The 20180-nt window shown below is 36.3% G+C and overlaps 1 long non-coding RNA gene across 1 annotated transcript; it reads left to right on the forward strand.

Moving 5' to 3' along the window:
* The first annotated feature begins 16772 nt into the window (after nucleotides 1-16772).
* On the forward strand, nucleotides 16773-18467 carry LOC139114901 (uncharacterized). Its single transcript, XR_011547991.1, has 3 exons — nucleotides 16773-16908; nucleotides 17508-18038; nucleotides 18320-18467. It is a non-coding gene; the product is annotated as an uncharacterized lncRNA (long non-coding RNA).
* Nucleotides 18468-20180: the final 1713 nt, after the last annotated feature.

The following is a 20180-nucleotide window of genomic DNA, read 5'->3' on the forward strand; positions in this document are numbered from 1 at the left end:
GGGCTACATGCTCTGTTGCTGCTCTAGAGAGGTTAACGCCAGTCTCGGACTTGTTGGCCCTGCTAGAGAAAAAAATTTGGCTGAGCTTCGGTCGGTTATTATTCTGCCGTCTCGAAACATCGGTTACACAAGCAACATTTCGGTGAAATTCCAAAGTCAATTTTGTTTTCCCTAACTCAATACAAACCTTTGTAAAATTTGACCCCCTACAATCATTGATTGTAAAATTTGACCCCCTAAAAAGCGGTTTTGTAAAAGTCAACCCCCCCGATTTCCACCAACCCCCCTCCCCGTAAATAACGAATGCTCCCTAACTATCAGTTTTGAAAAACTTTGGCCTCTGCATGTCAACCCTGAATATTATGACTGAGAAATAAAGGAATATTGGAGTGTCGTGTACTAAATATTAATAGGTATGTAGTGAACCTAGAAATGATCCTTAACAAAACCAACAAGTGACTCACTTTGTTAGTTAGGCAGAAAAATGAGCACGTGGGGCACAAATATACATTCACACATAAAATAGTGGCATTTTAGCTAGGTGCGTTGTTTATTTGTTACCCCGTGTCGTCAATACATTCATACCATTTGAGACAATATATATAAAATAACAATCACAGCACTAACTAATATCTAAGCGTTTAGAATATATTAAACAGGGATACAACCCTATCTTCTGCAGAGAATTCAGTATTTTCATGGGCCAAATACTTTTTCTTGAACCTCAATTTTTTGACATGATAAAAATTAAGTCTGCCAACAGAACCATGTCGTTTTTAAACCAATAACTCTCAGTTTTGAAAAAACAAGGTAAATTTATTCTACATGTGGGGATGGCGGTGACATAAGACTACTTCGATGCAGGCATTATTTCGATTAATCATTAATAAGCGAGAGATGTTGACAAATAGTTGTGGTGTGAGTCAGGGTTTTTTTTCTGAATGACTTTCGATATTGGGCCTTGCATGTCAACCCTCACAGGGAAATAAACAAATATTGTCGTGTTTTGTAGTAAATATCGAAACGTGTGAAGTGAACCTCAAAATTATCCTTAACAGAACCAACAAGTGACTCACTTTATTAGTTGGACAGAGAAATGAGCGCGTGGAACACAAGTGTACATTCACACATGTAAACACAAGTATTCAAGATGGCAGCATTTTTTTCTGTTAGGCTAGGCTATGTGTGTTGCTTCCTAGTTACCTCGTGACTTCAATATATTCACACGTTTGTAACAATGGTTACAAAATACAATTCATAGCAGTGACCAATATCTATGCTTTTAGAAAATACATACTTCAATGTACTTTAATAGGGTTTTGACGGGTCTGATACTTGTTCTGAAACCTTATTTTTTGATGAGATAAAATATCAAGTTTGCCAACAGTACAAAGACGTTCATAGAACAGTAGCGATACTGACAAACAGTTTGTGAAAAACAAGGTAAATTTATTTCACAAAGTGTTGAGATTCTAGTGAATTAAAACCTCGAGGCATCCATGTTCTTGATTAATGATTAATAAGCGAAAGTCGTTGACGACTGCTTTGCATGTGAGTCAACGGTATTTCTCTGAATGGATTTCGACTTTGGCCTCTGCATGTCAACCCTGAATGTTAGGACTGAGAAATAAACGAATATTGGAGTGTCTTGTATTAAATATCAACAGGTATGTGGTGAACCTATAAATTATCCTTAACAGAACCAACAAGTGACTGAATTTGTTAGTTAGGCAGAGAAATGATCGCGTGGAACACATGTATACATTCACACAATCATGTAAACGCAAGTATTCAAGATGGTGGCATTTAAGCTAGGTGTGTTGTTTAATTGTTACCCCGTGTCGTCAATACATTCACACCATTTGAGACAATGTATATAAAATAAACTCACAGCACTAACCAATATCTAAGCTCTTACAATGTATTTACTCTAGGCCTTATAGGGATACAGCCCTATCTTCTGCAGAGAGTCAGTTTTTTTTCCATTGGCCAAATACGTTTTCTTGAACTTTAATTTTTTGACATGATAAAAATTAAGTCTGTCAACAGAACCATGACGTTTTTAAACCAATAACTATAAGCTTAAGTTTTGAAAAATAATGTGAATTTATTCTACATGTGGAGGTAGCGGTGAGAAAATGCTACTTCGATGAAGGCATATTACCGATTAATGATTAATAAGCGAGAGATGTTGACAACTGTTATGGTGTGAGTCAGGTTTTTTTTTTCTCAATGATTTTTGATATCGGGTCCTACATGTCAACCCTGAATGTTTTGAGAGAGAAATAAACTTATATTGGCGTGTCTTGTAGTATATATCGACAGGTGTGAACCTTAAAATTATCCTTATCAGAACCACAAGTGACTGCATTTATCAGTTATACAGAGAAATAAGCGCGTCGAACACAAGTCTACATTCTCACATGTAAACACAAGTATTCAAAATGGCGGCATTTTTTTCTGTCAGGCTAGGCTATGCGTGTTGCTTCCTTGTTTTCTCGTGTCTTCAATATATTCACACATTTGTGACAATAGTTACAAAATGCAATTCATAGCAGTGACCAATATCGATGCTTTTAGAAAATACATATTCAATGTACTTTAATAGGATTTGACGGGTCTGATACTTGTTCTGTCTGTTAAGTCTGCCAACAGAGCCATGCCTTTTTTAAACCAATAACAATCAGTCTTGAAAAACTTTGGCCTCTGCATGTCAACCCTGAATATTATGACTGAGAAATAAAGGAATATTGGAGTGTCGTGTACTAAATATTAATAGGTATGTAGTGAACCTAGAAATGATCCTTAACAAACCAACAAGTGACTCACTTTGTTAGTTAGGCAGAAAAATGAGCACGTGGGGCACAAATATACATTCACACATAAAATAGTGGCATTTTAGCTAGGTGTGTTGTTTATTTGTTACCCCGCGTCGTCAATACATTCATACCATTTGAGACAATATATATAAAATAACAATCACAGCACTAACTAATATCTAAGTGTTTAAAATATATTAAACAGGGATACAACCCTATCTTCTGCAGAGAATTCAGTATTTTCATGGGCCAAATACTTTTTCTTGAACCTCAATTTTTTGACATGATAAAAATTAAGTCTGTCAACAGAACCATGACGTTTTTAAACCAATAACTATAAGCTTAAGTTTTGAAAAATAATGTGAATTTATTCTACATGTGGAGGTAGCGGTGAGAAAATGCTACTTCGATGAAGGCATATTACCGATTAATGATTAATAAGCGAGAGATGTTGACAACTGTTATGGTGTGAGTCAGGTTTTTTTTTTCTCAATGATTTTTGATATCGGGTCCTACATGTCAACCCTGAATGTTTTGAGAGAGAAATAAACTTATATTGGCGTGTCTTGTAGTATATATCGACAGGTGTGAACCTTAAAATTATCCTTATCAGAACCACAAGTGACTGCATTTATCAGTTATACAGAGAAATAAGCGCGTCGAACACAAGTCTACATTCTCACATGTAAACACAAGTATTCAAAATGGCGGCATTTTTTTCTGTCAGGCTAGGCTATGCGTGTTGCTTCCTTGTTTTCTCGTGTCTTCAATATATTCACACATTTGTGACAATAGTTACAAAATGCAATTCATAGCAGTGACCAATATCGATGCTTTTAGAAAATACATATTCAATGTACTTTAATAGGATTTTGACGGGTCTGATACTTGTTCTGTCTGTTAAGTCTGCCAACAGAGCCATGACTTTTTTAAACCAATAACAATCAGTCTTGAAAAACTTTGGCCTCTGCATGTCAACCCTGAATATTATGACTGAGAAATAAAGGAATATTGGAGTGTCGTGTACTAAATATTAATAGGTATGTAGTGAACCTAGAAATGATCCTTAACAAAACCAACAAGTGACTCACTTTGTTAGTTAGGCAGAAAAATGAGCACGTGGGGCACAAATATACATTCACACATAAAATAGTGGCATTTTAGCTAGGTGTGTTGTTTATTTGTTACCCCGTGTCGTCAATACATTCATACCATTTGAGACAATATATATAAAATAACAATCACAGCACTAACTAATATCTAAGTGTTTAAAATATATTAAACAGGGATACAACCCTATCTTCTGCAGAGAATTCAGTATTTTCATGGGCCAAATACTTTTTCTTGAACCTCAATTTTTTGACATGATAAAAATTAAGTCTGCCAACAGAACCAAGACGTTTTTAAACCAATAACTCTCAGTTTTGAAAAAACATGGTAAATTCATTCTACATGTGGGGATGGCGGTGACATAAGACTACTTCGATGCAGGCATTATTTCGATTAATCATTAATAAGCGAGAGATGTTGACAAATAGTTGTGGTGTGAGTCAGGGTTTTTTTTCTGAATGACTTTCGATAATGGGCCTTGCATGTCAACCCTCACAGGGAAATAAACAAATATTGTCGTGCTTTGTAGTAAATATCGAAACGTGTGAAGTGAACCTCAAAATTATCCTTAACAGAACCAACAAGTGACTCACTTTATTAGTTGGACAGAGAAATGAGCGCGTGGAACACAAGTGTACATTCACACATGTAAACACAAGTATTCAAGATGGCAGCATTTTTTTCTGTTAGGCTAGGCTATGTGTGTTGCTTCCTTGTTACCTCGTGACTTCAATATATTCACACGTTTGTAACAATGGTTACAAAATACAATTCATAGCAGTGACCAATATCTATGCTTTTAGAAATACATACTTCAATGTACTTTAATAGGGTTTTGACTGGTCTGATACTTGTTCTGAAACCTTATTTTTTGATGAGATAAAATATCAAGTTGGCCAACAGTACAAAAACGTTTATAGAACAATGGCGATACTGACAATCAGTTTGTGAAAAACAAGGTAAATTTATTTCACAAAGTGTTGAGATTGTAGTGAATTAAAACCTCGAGGCATCAATGTTCTTGATTAATGATTAATAAGCGAAAGCCGTTGACGACTGCTTTGCATGTGAGTCAACGGTATTTTTCTGAATGGATTTCGACTTTGGCCTCTGCATGTCAACCCTGAATGTTAGGACTGAGAAATAAACGAATATTGGAGTGTCTTGTATTAAATATCAACAGGTATGTGGTGAACCTATAGATTATCCTTAACAGAACCAAGAAGTGACTCAATTTGTTAGTTAGGCAGAGAAATGATCGCGTGGAACACATGTATACATTCACACAATCATGTAAACGCAAGTATTCAAGATGGTGGCATTTAAGCTAGGTGTGTTGTTTAATTGTTACCCCGTGTCGTCAATACATTCACACCATTTGAGACAATGTATATAAAATAAACTCACAGCACTAACCAATATCTAAGCTCTTAGAATGTATTTACTCTAGGCCTTATAGGGATACAGCCCTATCTTCTGCAGAGAGTCAGTTTTTTTTTCCATTGGCCAAATACGTTTTCTTGAACTTTAATTTTTTGACATGATAAAAATTAAGTCTGCCAACAGAACCATGACGTTTTTAAACCAATAACTATAAGCTTAAGTTTTGAAAAATAATGTGAATTTATTCTACATGTGGAGGTAGCGGTGAGAAAATGCTACTTCGATGAAGGCATATTACCGATTAATGATTAATAAGCGAGAGATGTTGACAACTGTTGTGGTGTGAGTCAGGGTTTTTTTTCTCAATGATTTTTGATATTGGGTCCTACATGTCAACCCTGAATGTTTTAAGAGGAATAAACTAATATTGGCGTGTCTTGTAGTATATATCGACAGGTGTGAAGTGAACCTCAAAATTATCCTTATCAGAACCACAAGTGACTCCATTTATCAGTTATACAGAGAAATAAGCGCGTCGAACACAAGTCTACATTCTCACATGTAAACACAAGTATTCAAAATGGTGGCATTTTTTTCTGTCAGGCTAGGCTATGCGTGTTGCTTCCTTGTTTTCTCGTGTCTTCAATATATTCACACATTTGTGACAATAGTTACAAAATGCAATTCATAACAGTGACCAATATGGACGCTTTTGGAAAATACATACTTCAATGTACTTTAATAGGGTTTTGACGGGTCTGATACTTGTTGTGTCTGTTAAGTCTGCCAACAGAGCCATGACTTTTTTAAACCAATAACTATCAGTTTTGAAAAACTTTGGCCTCTGCATGTCAACCCTGAATAATATGACTGAGAAATAAAGGAATATTGGAGTGTCGTGTACTAAATATATATAGGTATGTAGTGAACCTAGAAATGATCCTTAACAAAACCAACAAGTGATTCACTTTGTTAGTTAGGCAGAGAAATGAGCACGTGGGGCACAAATATACATTCACATATAAGATAGTGGCTTTTTAGCTAGGTGTGTTGTTTATTTTTTACCCCGTGTCGTCAATACATTCATACCATTTGAGACAATATATATAAAATAACAATCACAGCATTAACTAATATCTAAGCGTTTAGAATATATTAAACAGGGAGACAACCCTATCTTCTGCTGAGAATTCAGTATTTTCATGGGCCAAATACTTTTTCTTGAACCTCAATTTTTTGACATGATAAAAATTAAGTCTGCCAACAGAACCATGACGTTTTTAAACCAATAACTCTCAGTTTTGAAAAAACAAGGTAAATTTATTCTACATGTGGGGATGGCGGTGACATAAGACTACTTCGATGCAGGCATTATTTCGATTAATCATTAATAAGCGAGAGATGTTGACAAATAGTTGTGGTGTGAGTCAGGGTTTTTTTCTGAATGACTTTCGATATTGGGCCTTGCATGTCAACCCTCACAGGGAAATAAACAAATAGTGTCGTGCTTTGTAGTAAATATCGACATGTGTTGAGTGAACCTCAAAATTATTATTAAAGGCGCCCTTCTCAATCCCAGGTTCTCAAATTAGCGAATGTGTCAATAGCCCATTAACAGTTTGTCATTCTTTTGTTTTTCATTGAATATTTCATCAAGTAACTAATATTTATATTAGATAAATCTGATAATTGACAGGGGGCTTTAACAGAACCAACAAGTGACTCAATTCATTAGTTGTACAGAGAAATGAGCGCGTTGAACACAAGTATACATTCAAATATACAAATCATAGCAGTAACCAATATCTCTGCTTTTAGGAAATACATACTTTAATCGGGATACCGCTCTGTCTTTTGAATACATACTTTAATAGGGATACAGTGCTGTCTCTTGCGGAGAATTCACTGTTTTGACGTGTCCGATATTTGTCATTGAACATCAGTTTTTGATGAGATAAAAACTAAGTTTGCCAAGATGTTTGCTTCAAGATATTTGTAGAGCAATGGCTATACTGAAAATCAGTTTTTAAAAACAAAGTACGTTTAGTCTACTTGTGGAGATGGTAGCGAGATAATACTACCCCATGCAGCCATGTTACCTATTAATAATTAATAAGCGAGAGACGTTGACGACTGGTTTTGATGTGAGTCAGGTCTCCTTTCTGAATGACTTTTGATATTGGCCCCTGAATGTCAACCGTGAATGTTTTGACTGAGACAAGAACGAATATCGGCCTGTCTTGTAGTAAATATCGACAAGTGTGTAGTGAGTCTCGAAGAACCAATAAAAGACTAAAATTATTATACATACAGAGAAATGAGCGCGTTGAACACAAGTACACACTCACACATGTAAACACGTTTTCAAGATGGCGACATTTCTTTTCCGTTACGCTATGCTTTACGCGTTGCTTAATTGTTACAACTAAGATGGCATGGATTTCAACCGAATCCTCGTCTTATTACAAAGCGAAAGGTAGTAGGGAGACTTGTCGTCAGATTGACTCTTTAGTGACTTGGCTTAACTAATCTGTTTAGCTCGATTAATGTCTCGCTAAGGTCGAAAAGGGACTGATAAGGGTGCACAAAGAATTTCCAAACAAAAAGTTAAAAATAGCAATTAAATGTATCAGTATTAAGAAGAGTTAAAAAGCATCTTATCTTTCGAGAAAGAGACATTCTGTACGGTCAACATCTCTCATTGTATCTCCCCTCATGATAAAACGTTTTTCGAGTTTCTGCATACGTATTTTACCTATAAATCGTTCTGCGTTTAAATCTACGTGTAATCAGACCATAGACATATATCGATCAATACCTGATATTCTTTCAGCTTTGTTGTGAATATACATTAACTTAACATTGACAGCATATCAACAACCTTTGATCGAAACCGGGCACATTAAGCGCATATTAAGCCAGTGGAACAGATTTTTGCGTCCAAAAATCACATTTTGATTACTATAGACAAGGCTAAGTCTTATTAAGTACACTTATATCAATTGTCAAACGTCTATGAATGCACAGTTACTTTTATTTGGAAAAAACTTGAATTAGTTCTCTCATAGCCAACCATGTATAGTGAATCAACATTTTCGATGAAATCAAAAAAGCAAATTACTTGTTCATACATTTACATGCATGTTTTACTTCCCACTTCAAGCAAAGTTCATTTACATATGTTATCAAACATATATGAATCTACAGATATAGCTTGTTTTGTGGGGGAAATTGTAAATAGTTTGCCTAATATACTTCCATGTAATGTGATTTGATATTTTTGGGTGAAGGACTATATCAGCCACATCTTGCCGTCCGATAGTTGCGCAAAATATGGCCACCCTCCTGCAAATGCATTGAATGTCATGTCCCTTCAAAATTCTTGCGTGATAAATTGCGACACTCCCTCCCAAAACGCCAGCTCTCCCCCTGTAATTTTTGTCCCGAAATTACATAACAATTAAACCAAGTGTTATGTAAATTAGCTGATACTGCTTCAGAAATTCCTGCAGAGAATACTGCAGGGTTCAGGGGGGAGGGTCAAGTTTTAGAATGTTGGACAAGAGGGAGGGTCACTCTTTAGACACAAGGATAGGGGAGGGTCATACTTTGTAGTATGTGTGTGCATGGAATTCACCCGGCCCAACCCTGTAGCTCCTTTAGTTTATTTTATTGGACGAAAGTAATTATAATATCATGAAAACCACTCGCTGAATTAAGGTTCACCCTATCACTATTGAAATATTCATGTCATACTATTTAGAGAGTGATATTATAACTAACCAGTCACATTTATACTGCTAAAGCATGGAAGGCCGCACCACTTCAAATTCAAGATGGCGGACACCAGTCTCCCAATCCTCGTCCCGCCGAACGCAGGGGGCCATTTACGCTCTTACGAGTATTCTTAAAAATCAAATCAACGTTTTAAAGGATAATTTTCCATTTGGCTGTTATACACGCTCAAACGTATCGACAATCAAAAACTGCTGAAATTTATAGTAATCTTTGACCTAGTTGTTATGCAGCATATCAAGCGAATTGCCAACCCGACAGAGTTCTTTCCCTTGTCTAGTCCCCTTCCGTGTTTCTAAACTATTTTATCATGCTTTAAGGTAAAATATGCACCTCTATCTTACCCTGTGCTTCTTGCGTGATAGTCTGGATACAGTTGAGGATGAATATGACCTTCGAGCGGAGGAAAGAAGCAACCAATAAACACTAATAACCTCCATCAAAAGTTGAAAGGTCATGTTTATTTTATTAAGATTGTTGATGTAGTCTAGACTAAAATCAACGTTTAAAAAGGTTAATTTTCCATTTAGCTGTTAGCCTATAGCAAGCGCGAAAGTATCGTCATTCTAAAGCTGCTTACAGTTATCTTTGACCTAAGTTGTTATGTGGCATACCAAGTGACTTGCCAACCCGACAGAATTCTTCCCCTTGCCTAGCTCCCCTTCCGTATTTCTCAAGTATTTTATCATGCTTTCAAGTTCAAGTATGCACCTCTCTCTTACAATGTGCTTCTTGAGTGATGGTCAAGATACATATAAGGATAAATATGACATTTGAGTGCAGGAAGGACACAACCAATAAACACTAATCACCTCCATCAAAAGTTGAAAGGTTGTGTTCATTTTATTAAGCTTGTTAATGTAACACAGACTAAGCTCACATCCTTTATATTGGATTAAATAGGGTAAATGACTTTAATCCTATAGGATGAAGACATCATGCGACTTGAAACTTACTTTTGATGGCTTATCAGCAAAAATACTTCAGGTCCCCTTAAGTAATATTTCAAATCATTCTGAAGTCCTACAATTTCATAGTGTTGGTATTATCAATGCTATTTCGAGAGGTAGGATAGGTTTGGGTAGGAAAACGAGAACAGCAGGACGTTTAGGTTTCTCATTGACACAGATGATTAATAATATACACTATATAGTGGATGGAAAACAGTGACTCACACAAATATCTCGAAGAATAAAAGCAGTCGTATAAAATAGCAATTTTGTTGTTTGTTACTTATTGTATTGCTTCCACAAAAAATGTAAATGCGGAAATAAATCTACAGATGGATATTATGTTGTGATGAAAGAATATATGAATTGTTAATCAAATAATCATTACGCCTGTGGTTTCATAATGGCACCAGAATGCTATCACGAACTAGTAGGCCTATATTAACTATTGTTATGCAGGTCATTCCCCATGACCACATTAGTCTTGAACATTGTGAAGGCATATTTAGTACAACTGAAGATATTTTTAGAACCATAATTACCTTATCAATGGAAAGTCAAGAATTTTCCAGTGTTCTCTGGATAGCTTCTTTTCAGTATCAATATAGGGCAGTACAGATTTTCACCAGACCTTGAGATTTCACGTCAAGACCTTCACGCGTGATTTGTCCCATGAGCTCTGCACGGTTTATTCGTACGTCAAGCCTGTAGTGAGAGAAGTACTCACTTTCTCACTCCTTAGAGTCTGTCTGGACTCAACTCCCTGACAAGTTATGATAAGTCCAACATTTGATTTAAATGTGGACTTCCCTATATTAATGGACATAATTTTTGTAATATTGGTTTTCCTGTGACTTTGGTGTGAATTCAGTATTAAGACCATTAACATGAGCTCTAATCATAACTGCAACTGTGAAGATGCAATATCGACTATTTATTTATAAGTTGGATATTTCTGAGCACACTTTTGGTTTTATTGTTTTGTGATTTAAGGATGACGGGAAATCCCTAACCCTACTTCTTACTGCTTCTTCAAAGATGCTTTCTTGCACCTGCTTTCACACAACATATGTAACGTATTTTGTCGATGTTCTGCTCTTGTGATTTTGTGGCATTAAAACCCCATACCTACCTCCAATGCCGACTTTTACTGCTTGTCAGGAAATGTTCATATGAGTGCGTCTACAATGTTGGTAATATTTCAAATATGTTATCCTTGACTTGGCTATAATTTCCGGACGACGCGAGAACTGTTATTGTTAACGTACCTGATAATCTCTGTGTATAATCCTGAAATGGATACTATTCAATGCCAATTTATTACAAATTTACATTTGGTAGACTATTTATAATGCATGCCATATGTCCCTTAAATCACAAATGTTACAGCATATTTTTGTTCTGTATTCATAGTTCAGAATGACTGTGATTTGTACGGTCGTTTCCTGTGCTTTCAATTGTTTGCCTTCGTCAATGTTTCTGAAGGTTGTGCATATGCAGCATAAATGTTTTGCATCTCATTTGCAGCTGCATCTTGGGTTTTAAATGTTAAAGTTGGCGATTTCCAATGTTCAACTTTTCTGATGACGTATTTTGTCAATGTACATCATTATTCATTTTACCTGTTATGCATGTTTATACGAGTGGAATCATGTCATACAGTTTTATTTTTATTAAAATATTTGATCTGTTGTTTCCAGATTACAGTCACATTAATTTTTTAATAATTTTATTTTGTCTAATCCATCAGAAATTACCTTTGTTTACCAGAATCATGAATTGTTTCCCAGAGCAAGAGTGTGCCTGTAAGTGAGGTTAATATCATAATACAAGCTTGCTTGAAAAATCAAAATATAGTTGTAGATCTTCTTTAATTATTTGAGTCTGATGTCCTGTTTGTTAGAGCCGTTGAAACACATGGTTTAATGTTTTTACCAGTCTAAGAGTCTTTCCCCGTCTGTAATAGACACTACTATTGTCACTGGTAGCAGTCTCATTTTCCTCGGCCTCGTTAGGTTTTATCAGTCCATTCACCCGTGTATAAATATCATGGCACGTCTACCCTTTCTAGCTGTGTCTTTCTAAGGCTCAATTATTGTAACCGCTGCAGTTAACCGTTCACTGAAGATTTTAAACAACAAGCCTGTAACATCTACATTTTCTTTCTCTAGTCCTCCTGCCACGATTTTGTGATAAATGTCAAATTAAGTGTTGCTCGCAGTGTCTTTGTGTTTAATTGCTTGGACTGTTTTCCTTCACCCGTGGGAGGACAGTCCTATATCCTGCTACAGGTTTACAGTATATCTTTTCTAGCCTCCTCTTGGCTTAAATCTAATCAAAAAGGCTTCCTAGATTAGCTCCTACAATGTTCCATTCTTCAGACGAATAATGTTGAGCGTGGTATCTTTTAGGTTTACTTGAATCCAGTCCACAGATACAAATGTATACAGTTGACCCCAGTACACAATGTCTCGCCTAGCATTGACAAAAAGTCTTACTGTAACACCATCCTCTTTTGGCAGACCAAAATCATGTACTTGCCATTAACAAATGGTTCTGCCGATTTTAATATTGTTACCACCTGTTTGCCAATTGAAGATAGTCACACACCTACTTGACCAAATAAGGCAATTACTTAGTATGCACAAATAGGTTTATGCCAAGATTACTATGTACACAGTAATCGGTGATGGACATTTTCAGGATTTCACTATTAGACTGGAATCCTGTAAGGAAGTCAGTGCTTTGTTATGGATTAATCATTGTTGAGACATAGGTATTTCAGCCAGAGCGTATCAGGTTCTTACTTACAGAGATGCATCTCTATAAATGTTATTAGCACTCTGTTCAAGATCAGACCCAGTGTCAGTGATTGCACTACGTGTTGACTGATTAGAATGTGAGGTTGTAAACACAAACATCACATTGAGGATTTCATTATATTTTGTAACCCGAAATTGGCGGTTCTTCTCGGTAGCTGTATGAGCCGAGAGTGCTGTCTCGTTGAGAAGAAATGTATGCTTGTTCCTTTTTAAACCAGTGAATGCATTTCATGAATTCCGTTGCCATCTATAGTAATAACATCCTGCATCATACATACAAATGTTATGACTCCCTATTGCTCAGCTTTAGCCAGTTTACCGCAATTAAGCTTTAGTCCGCTGGCTTGCGAGTCCTATATGCAACCAACAACTATAAGATGTTAGCAATTGACATTAATGTGACCAGGCTTCAATATATTTACACATGGTAATATCAACACTAAACTGAATGACATTTGCTGCATTAGTTAATTAGTCATCAAAATTTTATGATATTATCAATTTTTGACCCCATGGACCACTTCAATTTATGGAAGATGCATTTTACCAAGGATGGTAAAACGATAAGATGGAAGAAATTGTATAGAAAAATGGGGGTGTTTCAATGTGTGTACTCCTTACATCTTTTCTGAGAAACGTTCACCATAATCGTGAAAAACCCTCAACATTTGTCAGTTTGTGCGCACGTTCCTGTTAGTGGTCAAAGCCATCAAGCCATTTTCCAAACACAAATACATTGTATTTAGGAAATTAGAACCTGTAGTGAATAATTGATTATCTTTACACTTTTTTAAATTGCTTGTTTGTTAACATAGATCTGTTCCCACCGACCCATCCGACAATGTTTTTGGTAACATTGCTATCCTTATGATTTTGATTTTTCAAATTGCTTGCTTGTGAACAATCTGTTCCCACCACCCTAACCGAAAATATTTTGGTTACATTGCTTTCCTTGTAATTGTGTTGTGAATTTAGTATATCATGAGGGCACCAACATGAGTTTTATTCTTGACTTCAACTGTGTAGCTGCAATATCGGAATTACCTTTGTTTACTAGAATCATGAAAGTTTTCCCAAAGAAAGACTGCGACTCTGACCGATATTATTTACCTACAACAACAGTCCAGGTTTCTAAATTTTCTTCTTTTAATATTTCAGTCTGATACCATGTTGTTTCAGCCGTTGTAGCACCCTTGCTGGTGAGGTTGATGATTTTACCAGTCACAGGGTCTTTTGCTATCCAATATGGACTCTGCCATTGTCACTGGTAGTGATATATTTTCCTTGGTATCGTCAGTTTTTATTAGTTCAGTCACCCCCTTGCTTTAATATTCTGCATTTTGGACAACCTCGTTTCCCTTTACGTCTTTACACTAATCCCCTTCATATGTTGTAACATTTCTCCTATCGCGGCAAGTCTATCCTTTCCAGCTGTGTGTGTCCCAAACTTGAGGATGCTAGCCGCTGCAGGTAACTGTTCATCAAGGATTTTAAACAACAAGCCTGTAGAGGGCGTGAATTACTAAAAGATTCGACCGGTTGTGGGCAATGACCTTGTAGTTCTTCTCGGTAGCTGTATGGGCTAAGGGTGCTGTCTTGTTTAGAAAAAATGTGTAAGCTTGTTCCATTTCAAACAAGTGAATCCATCTCATCAATTCCATAGCCGTCTATTGTAATAATATCCATCATTATAGAAATTTTATGATTCCCTATTGCTCTGCCTTAACCAGTGTATCCCTTGTAGACTTTAGTCCGCTGGCTTGCAGGGCCCTCCATGCACCAAACAAAATATAAGATTTTAGCGATTGACATGTATGTGACCTGGCTTCGATAACTTTACATATGGTAATATCACCACTAAACTGACTTTTGCTGCACTGTCTGGTTTGTAGTTAAACAGTTTGGTTAGAATTTTCAGGAAAGAGTTGACTTTCGCCTTTTCGTCAAGCATAGTTTTGTCTCTATTGGCCGAAATATGTCATTGGTGTTACCAAGTTTGGCATCTTAAATGACTTCTTTGTCTTTATACGGCACCGTGTAAAATAATATTGTCATGTCAAGTTAGACCGGTCTGGGCGTAGTTATTAGTGTGAAATGCAATTTCATATTCCTCAAATGCTTAAAGTAATACCAATGGTAATAAAAATATTTTAAAAAATAACTTACCATTATTCTACGACACTTGGTGATATAAACCACCTTTATAAACTATGAAAGTTTTGTTGATAACAGCTTCTTGCGAACTCTATGCCTTTGAGAACGTGTACTTAATGTTGAGATTTTGAACTCAAGAGAACAGTTGATTGCTATGTATTTTGGCCATTTTATTGGAGAAATTAGCACTTGTCATGAATCATTGATTATATGTACACAGTGAACATTGTTTGTTTCTGAACAAAAATCTGTTCCTACCAACCTTACCAACTTTTTCTAAAGAGTATCAGACAGTTGTCAATATAGAACTGGGGCAAGGTGCCAGTAAAATTCAGATTTTAAGAGGTTTCTTATCACTAGTTATAGCCACTCCTACAATCCCTATTAAATTCTCGTATCTATTGCAAAGGCAAATGTATATACAGATTGCATGCAATAGGCATCGAATTCAAACTTTGACCAAAGTTTAGCATTCACACATTTTTCTTGGAAAATGCAAAGATCTTGATCTCAAAAATTAAATATATAGGTCCAAATATATGATCACCGTTATTTTTTGGTGGTTTCGGTATTATCGTAGAATATTTTGGACCAGTTGACACCTCATGCCATGCCAGTAAAAACTTTATTTACTGCATTAGCTTCAAAATGAGTCCCTACAAGTGTTAGGCCGAAAGAATATTTTAATCGTTTGAGAGTTCAAATATCTGTGCCCGAGGCACACTCTACCACCAAGTTTTAATGGCAGCTGAAGTTAATCCGACTAAAATACCAAAGCCTACAGTAATATACTATACATGAACTAAATTCATAATATAGTGTTTCCCTCAGCAATTCGTATACTTTTTATTACATGCCTCGATGTGAGTGCAAATCAGTACATTGATTTGAATAGGAACATCCGGGAAGTTAGCGGGCCGGTGAACGATGTACTGACCGGTTTCCATGGTTACCCGGTCCAGTGAAGCCCTTCGACGTTTTCGACGTCAATGTAGACGTTGAACGCTAGATGTAAAATATCCATGAGCGCACTGCTCTTTTGATTTTCGTTAATATCTGTTTTAGGCAGGTTGATAATGGTAAAATTATTTGAAAATGCCCTGCATGTAACTAAATGTTATTTAGCATTAACTGTGAAGAGGCATGTAATAAAAATATTATTGCCTGAATACATGGGTTTTTGTGCCCTCGCAGCAGGAGACAATTTGCATGTCACCTGCTCTCGGGCACATAAACCCATGTATTCAGGCACTAATATATAGTATTCAACGGATGTCCAGGTGAATGGTGTTGCAGACATGGTTCAGATTTTTATGGTACTGACAGTTTTACGTTATTTCAGCAGATTGCTATTTATGACTCGGCTTCGGTGTTCATCTTTTTCTGTTTTGATGAACTTGTACACAGTGAGTATTTCAGAAGCTTCTTTACTTGCTTAAACAACAACAACAACAACAACAACAACAACAACAACAATAATAATAATAATAATAATAATAATAATAATAATTATTATATTATTATTATTATTATTATTATTATTATTATTATTATTATTATATCCCGTAGAGCGCATTAGAGTTTAAAAATCTCACTACCTTGAAAATGAAAGAGATAAAAAGAGATAAAAATATATACACGGTGCATGTTTACCATCTGTTTGACACTGTCAATGACTGAAGGCAATTCTTATCCATCTCTCTTATCCTTGCACCACAGCTATACGGAGCTTGGCGCCGTGGGTCTGGCTCAACAGTGAGATCAGCTAGATCAGCTCGGTAAGAGAACGCAGCACAACCTGGAACAGCAAATCCAAGCCCGCAACACCACCGGTGTCAGCGAAGAAGCCCTCAAGGAGTTCAGCATGATGTTCAAGTAAGTAACTTTCATTAAGATATTTGTATATAAGCCAATGTCAAAAATGGCTCGACCATCTAATCTGCCCAACTATTTCAGTAAAATAAGCTTCTTATAATGAGTAGAACCCAGAATTAAAAAGAAGGGCGGGACAAACAAACCGTGTGCAAAGTGTGATGATAGTCGTTCAAATTGTGCAGATAGGAAGCTTGATAGGCATATGGTAGATTAAATCAACTACGTGACGTTAATCATAGTTCGGAATGTCACTATCATTATTACGTTAAATACTATTGTAAAAATATCTCAGGCAGGATCCAATTGTTGAGGGCCAACTTGCCGCCCATTTATGTTATTTTATGAGGCATGATAGATTAGAAAGGTGGAGATTCGTGCAGTGGCACACTATGGAGAAAACACTGTGTAAGGGTTTTCAAATGTCACAATATTCAGATTTAATCAATTGTAAAGTATGATTGATGTGAAAGGCTCTCTTGAAATTGTTTGTCTGTAACAGACATTTCATGACACAAGCTGTTTGTCTCTCAGACATTTTATGAAATAAGTTGTTTGTCAGCAACAGACAGTTTATGATATAGATTGTTTGACTTTCACAGACATTTCGACAAGGATAAGACTTGCAAGCTGGACCACCAAGAATCAAGTCCTGTCTACGTTCACTCGGATACAAGTTTGGTTGTTGAGGAAGGTCAGGACGAACCTAAGTTCCTGAGTATTCTGGACGGCGTAGATCCCAACAGGTGAGTGAAGGGGTTAAAATATAGGTGATGTTTGGTTCGAGATTGAGGAAAGCAAGCATTTTTGTGTTACCAAGGAATTTCTACCACACCATAGAGCCATTCTGTGAGCACCTATTGATGTATCATGTTGACATGGGAATTGTAGTGTTTGTATATCACATGTATCACACATTTAACATATCGCATGGGCATACAGAAATGCTCCACTTGAATGCCTACTAATATAACGGTCCCTTTTCTTTTCACAGGGGAAGGCTTTGTGTCCTTGCAAAATACATGATAAGTCGTGAAACTAAAGATGTCCAATCCAGCGAAGAAATTGAAAACGTTTGCCGTGCTCTCAGCTCTGAGAACAAGCCATACGTCACCAAGCAAGAGCTGTATTCGGTAAGTTTCATTTAGAACATAACCAACATTGTTTTCAGTCACTGTCCCTATTATTGCACTAGTGCGCAATGGATTGAAATGCTTGTACAGCTACAAGAATTACATGAAACAATGGTCCTATCATGTGACAGAGAAAATCCACTCTCCTGTTGCTATTAGTTTTTACTTGCAAAAAGTTGCTCTATATGTTTTATGTACTAAAGTGAATTTTTAAGCAAACTTTGCTTCCTGTATGAGTTGAAGGTAACTTTTCCACGTTTTCTGTACGCTTTGTCCTTTAGAATTTACCAAACGAACAGACAGAGTGGTGTATCCTACACATTAAGCCCTATCGAGACAGCAAGGGAAGGGAAGTGCCCGGAGCCCTGGATTATGTGGACTTCACCACGTCTCTCTTCCAGAACTAGCGTTTTAGAAAGAGACAGACACGGAGAATTTCTGGAAGTAGTCTAGTCATGGTAGTGATTAAGTTTTTAAGTGACATATTGCTTAATAGAATTACCAGTTATAACCATCTTGATACGATACTGTATAGTTTATTGCAATGTATTGATATTCATGACCAAGGAAAGAAGTGAAAGTAGGTCCAGGTCTTTTTTCATTCATTTATTTGTTCATTTCGTTTAGAAAGTTTCAACACCAACGTTTCAAAGATTCAGGACTGCGAAAACTACAGTCAGACAAAGATGAAGGGTTAAAACTGAAGAAAGCGCTAATAAACTTCACTTAACATATTCTAATAAATGTGTGGGAGATTAAAGGAAATAAATGATATTACTTGGTAAATAAATGATGTGCTATTTCATCAGAGGCCGATGAGAATTACACAAAGAAGATTATCATTATCAATGTGAGTGAAGTTGTGCTCTTGCTCATGTCTTACTTCAGTGTACACAACTAAGCAGGCAAAAAAGTATAATTTGTGATAATAAATGTTAATTAGTCATCAACATTTTATGACCTGATCAATTTTTGGACCCCATTGAGGAAGATACATTTTACCGAGAATGGTAAAACGATAAGATGGAAGAAATTGTATTTAAAAAGGGGGGAGTGTTCGATGTATTTATTCCTTACATCTTTTCTGAGAAACTTTCATGATGATCATAAAAACCCTCAACACTTGTACGTCTGTGTGCACGTTCCCGTTAGTGGTCAAAACCAAAGCCATTTTCCAAACACAAATGCACAGTACGGGAAATTTTGGCATCTGACCAATGAAACAGAAGAAAATTTGCTTGAAAAAGTTTTTATTTCGAGTCTTAAGTGGTTAAGGACATCGTTAGTCAAGCAGCGAGATATCGAACTTCTGGCACAATGCGGAAATTGGCACCTTGTTAGAAAATTGTACTCTACTGCTTCAACATTGTGACTGGTATAGTTAATATAGTAATTAATGCGCAGTCATTGAAATAAGAAATGTTTCATATTTTTTTGTGCATGATTGGTCATCTAGAGAGATTTCTGTAATACTTGGTGCACAATAAGGCATTGTTTGTCACACACATATTGTCTATGGTAAACTGATAAGATGATTCACTCTGTGATATTTTATTGATGAGATAAGGGGTCTATTGTGTCAGCTAAGGGGTCATTCTCTTTCAGCTAACGTATAAGGACAGAACGGAATGACAGTGTTACATAACCGTGTTGTCATAATTACAAGTTCTTGTCAAACAAATGCTTTCTGACATAAGAACCAAACTGTAACACCTCATCCAACCTCTCTGTAGTGATCTGTTAATTTACGATCACGTGGTGTGCAATTAGCATTTAGAGCAAATTACCAGTTGACTGTTTCCAAAACTGTCGATTGTCGACGGAAAACTTGAAAAATGTTGTTTACACATGCACACATTCGAGAATGCGTAGAGAAGATTGTAGTGTTGCCCGCGACCGACACGAGTGTTACAAAACACATATTGGGGAGCCATACTCGGATAACAACACACGTCTGTGTTCTCTTGGTCCTGTGAGTCTTCTTAAAACAGTTGTTCTCCCTTAGCCCATAGTCTGGTAAAACTTAATTTAACAAAAATTAATTTACTGACATCCTAGGTATTTTGCTTCTGAGAATCAGTGTTTCCTTTTCACTCCAAGTCATCTTGTCTTATTATGGGCAGGACACTTCCAGTCCTACAC

Source organism: Ptychodera flava, chromosome 16, assembly GCF_041260155.1.
Source record: "Ptychodera flava strain L36383 chromosome 16, AS_Pfla_20210202, whole genome shotgun sequence".
Taxonomy (NCBI): Eukaryota; Metazoa; Hemichordata; class Enteropneusta; family Ptychoderidae; genus Ptychodera; species Ptychodera flava.